Genomic DNA, 7,584 nt, shown 5'->3' with positions numbered 1-7,584 from the left:
AAAGTGTATATTGATGCTTTTTATTATCATACTATATTTCGAAGCCCCCTGCTGCCGCCTTTTTGATTTTCTGATGTCACTTTATAGTTCTCTGTTGTGTTAAATAGCTTTTTTGCTTGGAACGTTGTATGGTTGGTTGCTTTTTCTCTCAACTCTTTCTTGTCTTGCCTTTGCCCTTCTTTGCCCTTCTTGATGGTGACGGTGCTTCTTGGTTAGGTGTTTACTGTTTTCTGTATAAATATTGATACTACTAGACTATGTACCAGTGTGTCTGCTTTTATTCACAGCATCATTTCTATTTGCAGTGTATATTTCTGGATTTAGTGTCAGTATGTCTTGGGGTTGCCAGAAGTGTGAAGCCCACTGATAGTATGGAGTTGAGGCCATCAGTGTTTTGTAGTTAAGCGTTGCAGTTACTGCTTTCATATAGTCCAGTCTTATCTTCTGCTTTTCTGTGCAGGAGGCTTGATTTAGGTATACTGAAGCAAGCAGGGGAGTTCTGCTGCTGATTTCAGCTGGGAGTTGGGTCAGGCTTTAATTATGTAACTTCCCAAAAGCTGGTTTTGCTCGAGGAATGTGATTACTTACACAGGTGTTGGGGCGGAGCAACTGAAATTGTGTATTTTAGATGTGTGTGAAAATGTGTGCTTCTGCAGTCTTGGGTTGCTTTCTAGGAAGATCCAAGTTCAGAAATACTGTTTACAGGAACAGCTATAACTGCGTATGTATCTTGAATCGAAAATTCAGGCAATTTCCCCAAACAGTAAAGCCCTTCTGTGAATAATCCCATGAGCTTTGATGGGGTTTGTGTCTTAATGTTTCCAGAATTCAGAGCTAAATAATAATGGAATTTTAAAATGTGTCTGATAATTTGATAAATTGTTCTAAACAAGTTGTTAGGCAACTTTTTCTTTCTTTTTTTTTTTTTTTTTTTTTTTTTAGACATAAGCTAACATTTCTGAATAGTTTCCAGAGGGAAGGATTTAAACTCAATTACACATTTAAGGATAGCAAGTCCTTTTGTCTTTACACTGCAATTCCTCATGGAGGACTATAGCTTGGCCGAAGCACTTGAGCATTTTACGTGTGGGTTTTGGTAATATTAGGTGCTGCTTGTAATATGAAAGGTTATTTGATGAACAATTGTATTTGAACGTGATTGTGTTCTAAGAGACATTTTTAGTAGGGTTCTGTACTTAAATATTGTTGGCATAATGGCATGTTGAATAAAATTTTTAACTTTGAAATGTGACAAGCTTATCTAGTAAAAGACTGTAAAAGGGGAGACAGTAGTGATTTAGAAGCATAATTTAGATGAAAATCAAATGTTTTCAATACATATGATTTTTTTGTTTTCTTGGTTAATTTTTTTTCACTTTGGAGTATTTTACTAGGAACGAATTGCATAAAGAAGGAGTGCCTTTTCATTGGTTCAGGGAAGAATTCATGGATAGCAGAGGGAGGAGAGCCACGGAGCTCTAGGAAAAAGGCGAGAATTCTGCTTCTAAAGGAACTGAGGTACCAGCTACCTACACTGTTGGAACTAATCTGAGTTAAGTATCTAAGGGTTTCAGAAGCTTTCATCTTGATAGTAGGTTACTCTAATGAGCAAGGCCTTCAAAATGAGGAGCGGGAAGCAGGCTTGATGAGGTGGAAGAATTCTGTGTCCAGTCCTACCAGGTACTGTGGACGTTAACTGGTAGGCTCTTGTCAGGTATTGAGGGATCATTGCTGATTTCTAAAGCTTGTCGTTAGCAAAGAAAGGGCAGAGGGAAACTGCTGCTGTAAAGAAAATGAGAGAAGAGGCAACTACTTTTAAAAACTGCCTTGTCATTTATGATAATATGCAAAAATTGAAAATACACGCCTGTACTGGGGAAACGTGTTAACTAATCCTGAAGAACAAGACCTGCTGCTTTGGAGGAAGTTCTAAGCTGCATTTAGCCAGCTAAAGTTAAACTTCAGGTCTGCTATTGCTAGGTGATACAGTTGTCCTCTCTGTTAGTCATCTTGTGAAAAAAAAAAATGCATTTCTGTAACATAGAGAACTCTGTAAAATTTGATTTTTCGTGGCACTTTGCTATTTGACAGCTTTGTAGTTGTCACCTGAAGCTGACTTTTAATCTTTCACATGGTTTATAGTGTGACTTTCAAGATTCTGTCTCATTTCAAGACAAATTGTATAGTCAAAATTAAATGATCACTTAAGTGTTTTAATTCTTCTGAGCTCTACATTGTTTAATCCTATTTATATTTTGCTTTTGTAATTCTTTAGTATTCTTTCTGTTTGAACTCTTATTGTTCATCTGCTTATTGATGCATAGCCCTGCTTGCCTTCTTTATTGCAGACTGGATGGTCGCATCCCAGTAAGATTTTGATACTACAGCTGTTTGACTGCCTTGGCAGAGCCATGCTATAGTTATGCTGTGTGTGGTCCATGCTTTGTTTATATGATCAGGAAAAATCATGAATACTTGTCAATAAATGATCTTCTACGGCTTGCTGAAGCGCTTTTCCGTTCTTTGTGCCTTTTGTTCTGCTGCAGCCTCCTAGAGTGCCAGCTCTACATCCATGGAGGACACGAGTCCTTGTGCCTGTCTTGCTGTTGCAGCTTGCCGTTGTGCTCCGCGAGTCTAGTCTGCAGTCATGGAGTGCTTGGCAGTGTGTGTTTGGAGAACGTTTGTTTCCTGTTGTTCTGCAAATCCTATCAGAATAGTAGAAAACTGATACACAAAGTAATGCTGAGAGTTGAATGGACCAAGGGGAGGGGAGGGCAGGGCAGGGCAGGGCACTTAGGTGTGTTTCCTCTAGAAAGGAACAAGAAAAGCGAAGCCAGTGTGGTCGTGGTCGTCTCTTTCAGTCAGTAGTGTGGGGGTTGGGGTTGTTTGTTTTTTCTTTAGCTGTACATTGCAAGTGCATACTGGTTCGAACTTTATCATGTGAAGCAGTTGCCATCTTGTGTAAGTTAAAGTTTTGCATCCTGTAGGACTACCCACGTAATCTCGTTGCCTCCATTCTACCTCTTCTGCCTGTTTTTCCACCAAGCCTGCAAATTGCATGCTTCTGGCCTGCAGTCATGTTACTTCAAGTCATAGCATTGTGGGCTTGATAGTTAAATTACAGCCTGCCCCTGGACAGGAGTCACCCAGGTGAGCATGGGATTGTCCAGGAGGTGGTGTTGGATGACTTATTGGGTTGCCTTTCTGAGTATGAAAATATATGGCCTTCAAAAGGTAACGGAATTTTCTTGGGGGGTGGGAGTGAAACTGAGATTCTAAATGACTTTACCAAGTCTTGTGATACCTGCACAAAACCTGGTTTGTTTGCTCACATGGCTTGGATTTAGGATGATTGGCTTTCCTGACCCTTACAAACTGTGGATCTTTGCTTGATGACTAAGGGGCATATGCTGCTAATCTTAGAGCTGTAGGAGAGACTGACAGACAGGACATGAAAAATAACTGCTTGGGCATCTCCAACTCCTTTGTTCAGATGTTTGAGCTGCACACGCAGCTGTATTTTTTAATCAAGTGGTAGTATCTGCCCCAGCAGTCCCTGCTGGCTTGGCTTCTCCCAGTTTTGTAATTATTTACTTGTGTCAATACCTTCCTGATGCTTGTCACCTCATGGAGTCAGTGATCCAAGAGCTGCAATTAAAGTTTTTGTGGGCAACTTCAGGTGTATGTATTCTGCAGATGCCTCTGGTGGGAGCAGTAGGAAGCCGTTCTGTGGGCTGTAGCAAAATGGACCATGTTTGATTCATCTTGCTGCTGCTTGGGAGAATGCTGCAGTAACAGAGGCACTTAAACTGTTTTGCCTGCAGAATCCCAGGGCAGTCAGTATTGTCTGTGCTGTAAAGGTGAGAACTGAGACAACGAGGGAATTGATTTACTGGTGGTTACGTGGAAGCCGTGTCTGACTCTTTCAAATGTGACACAGTGTCTGAGAGCCAGTGAAAAGGAAGAGCTGAAGTTTTTTTGTGTTACATTCCTAAGCAAACTTCTTGATCTATTTTCCTGTCCTTATTCTTCTTCTCAATTGGTGTTCATAATTCATTTTCTCAGTACATCAGCGTGGATGAGATGGCTTTTTTTAAAATGTTCCAGTGTCACCTGAAGTGTGCCTCAATAGGACTCTTGTTTTGTTACCCAGGATAGGACTATGATACATGGCAGACATACATGAGAAGTCGGACTGATAAGCAAGGTGTAAAGAAAAATTGATAGCAAAAAAAAAAAAAATCCACATTATTTACATCAGTGCTTTATATGGAAAAGCTTACTGGGATTCGAGTGTTGAAATCTGTAAGAAATACTCTCAAACTGAAATGTCAAAAGAAGAACTCTTGGAGCAAATAGGTAAAATTAGAAATAAAAGCCACCAGAAAGTAAAGTTCACCAGTATCTCTGAAGGACCTGAAATTTGTTCAGCTTGTAAATCTGCTATGTCACTATCTTAATCAACACTTTATTTACAACAGGAGTAGGTAGTAGTTTGTATGATGCCAGTTGTTTTAAAGGGTTCCGGGAGAGGACCCAGGAACTGTGTGGCTCTCGACAAGTTCTTAGGAAATGGGTAAAGGTCGTCTGGATTATAAAATTGTTGGATTTTTTAGAAATGTTGGCAGAGCCTCTAACCAAAGGTTTTTTGGGTTCGGATTCTTTTTATTGCGTTATAGTGCAGTTTTTCAAGGGAGATCTTATTGTGAATTAATAACCAGCTAAGGAAGGAACAAAAGTGACCAACGACAGAAAATCAGTCTGCTTTTGTAATGGGAAGAGGTTATTGAGAGGCGCTCTGCGGAACCGTGCCATTACGTGTGTTCATAAAGCCATCTGGAGAAATTAATAGTGAGGTGACAGTTTCGTCCTAAGGCTGTGGAAGGATTTTGTGATACGAAGGAAGTATGCAATAGGATAGTAAAACTAATTCATTGTCCATAAATGCAAAGCAATGGCTGCGCTGAAAAGAAACTACTACAAAGATAAACACACAGTGGAAGGCTCCAGGTAAGTTGTCACTTAAGCTGGAGGTCTTGGAACTATCTGTAGGGTCTTTATTAAAAATGTCAGCTCAACAGCAATCAAACAGGCAAAGTGAGTTTAAAAATTTTTAACTTTCTAAGTGAAAAGAAAAGGAAAAAACCCCTCTATGTAAACTCATGGTGCACCCATTGCTTGAATACTTTTTATGGGCCTACTCTTCCCTTAAAAAAAGAAAGGTGGCATTATGAGAGGTAGAGTGCGATATGAAGGAATTGTGCAACGGCTCCGTACAGGAAGAGATTAGGGTAGGACTTTACTGCCTGAAAAGGGAGGTGGCTGAGGGGTAGATACAGTTAAAGGCTGTAAAATTATACATGACATAAATTCAGTTAATAGGTGATGAGTACTTACTCATGATGAGTGCAAGATCTTTATTTAGTGTCCTTAACTTGGTCAGCCAGCAGCTTTAAAGCAGAAGATAACTTTTCACGGAATTTATAGTTAAACTGTGTAAATTATTACCGTGGAAATTACAGGGAATAGGAAAAAGGTTGGATGCTTTCAAGAAGTGATCAGGTGAATCCATAGATCTGTAGAGAGGTGTTATGCAGAAAGATACTGTCTGTGGGTCAGGGAGTCCCCTAAGTTGCAGCAGACCTTGGAAGCAGGGACGGTATCGAGGAGATGTCCTTTCTCTGTTACTTCTGCTGTACACCCGCTGCTTCCCATCCTGAGACAGGATAGGGGGTTAGATCAGCTTTATGCCTTGCCTAGCACGGCTGCTGTTCTCTCCAGTCGCGCCCCTGTGCCCTGTAGTGCATCAATACAGGGCAACAGAGATTTGATCATGCAGTCTGGTCGTGAGAAAGCGCTCACCATGTTATTTAAAATGCTTGGGTGTGTGCGTATTGTGTCATGCAAATGGTCATGCTTAACAGAAAATGAGCAGGAATTACCCAAGGTGTATCACATTAAAGGTCTGTCGGCATTATAATAGGCTTTAGAGTAGTTGATGATAGGTAAATGTTAATCTGTTCTGGAACGTTTCTGAATTTAAGTGTTCCCATGTCCAGAGCTACTTCACACCAGCAATATCTACCACTTACACTTACTTGAAATGTCTGAAACTTAAAAATGAGATTTCCAGTGCATTAGCATGCACAAGAATCTGAATGTCGCAGAAGGCAGAAATCAAATGCCTGATGTAAGAATTTCTTGGTAGTAAGAGAACGCTTGCTTGTGGAGGGGAAGAGAAGCCAACCGGATACATTGCGTGGGAATTACCATGCACTGAAATGGTAGAAGACTGTGTGCACAAGAAAAGCACTCGAGCCCCAAGGAGTAAGCATGTGAAGTGATTTGTGAGGGAGAGATGCTGTTGTATACGGACAGGTGCAAAATCTTTTTATGGGAAGAATTCAACTGTGTATTTTTTTTTAAAAAGCTGAATGATTTAATACTGCTTAAAAAAAAAAAGATGGAATATGGAGTTGCAGCACAAGGATGGAAGTTCTGAATGTTGGGAAATAAATCATAGCTTTGTCTTTTGCCCTTCACGTTGTCCTCCATCAGAGCAGTTCTGAACTGTTCTATCCTTATCGGGCAGGAAGCGTGTGTGAGATACAATTGCTCTTAGAAAATAGTTCAGATCCGACTGGGTCTGTACTAACTGCTTGTTAGTGTGTTACACAGTCAGATGAAAACAGGAGGTAGCCTCGTAATTTGGCTGTCATCTGATTATGAGTCTTATTCTTTAATTCTTTGCTTTCCGAAATGCGGGTTTCTGCTTGCTTTTGTGTGGTTGGAAAAATAATCTTTACGGTATGTCTTGTGGTTACTTATGCAAGGGCATTTGTAAATGTAGACTATTCATTTTGTTCAGTGGCTGAACGATGTTAGGGTGAAATCATATTAGATCTTCAGTGTTTTGTTTTCATTTCACCTGCCTTCTCAGTGAGGTAGGAAGTCCTGCCTAAACACTGGTGAAGGATGTAAAACAAATGTTCATAAAAAGCTGCTGTTTTCCCATGGACTAAAACCGGGCAGTCTGTCCTTTTCCTTTGTGTTGTCCAGGGCCAAACTTCATGGGCATGCCTACAGAATGGTTTGGTCCCATGGCAAGGAAAGCAGTCCAAGGCCACAGGCTGAAGATACCAGTGCCCGGCAGTTTAGAAACCCTTCGAATGCAGAGCGGGAGCAAAAGGACTTGTCATACCCAAGCAAGTTGCTGCCAAACTTCAGTTTGTTTGCGGACTATGTACTAGCCTTTCAAAAAGTTTCCAAAGAATTCTTTCTTTAAAATAAAAAAGTCGGTCATGGTTTTAACTTGTAATAGCCACTGCCTAGCTTCTTGGGAACATTAAAGTTTTAGATCACCTTAACGAGGGTGCAGAGCCATAGCGTAAGTGCAGTTTACTGCTGGAGGGAACGCTTCACCTCCTTCTTGCTCCATCTCTGGTCTCCCAAAGCTGTACGTTCTCGCTGCTGCCTTTCTGTCTGCGCAAGCCAAACTGATGCATCTGAAGACTGCTTTTCTTGCGAGGAAAGCAGCAGGCTGGTTTTCAGAGGTACAGGTTGCCTCATGTGGTGCACTGTCCC

This window comes from Egretta garzetta, unplaced genomic scaffold, assembly GCF_000687185.1.
Source record: "Egretta garzetta isolate BGI_Z169 unplaced genomic scaffold, ASM68718v1 scaffold590, whole genome shotgun sequence".
NCBI classification, from domain to species: Eukaryota; Metazoa; Chordata; class Aves; order Pelecaniformes; family Ardeidae; genus Egretta; species Egretta garzetta.
Note: the sequence above shows the minus strand (reverse complement) of the source record.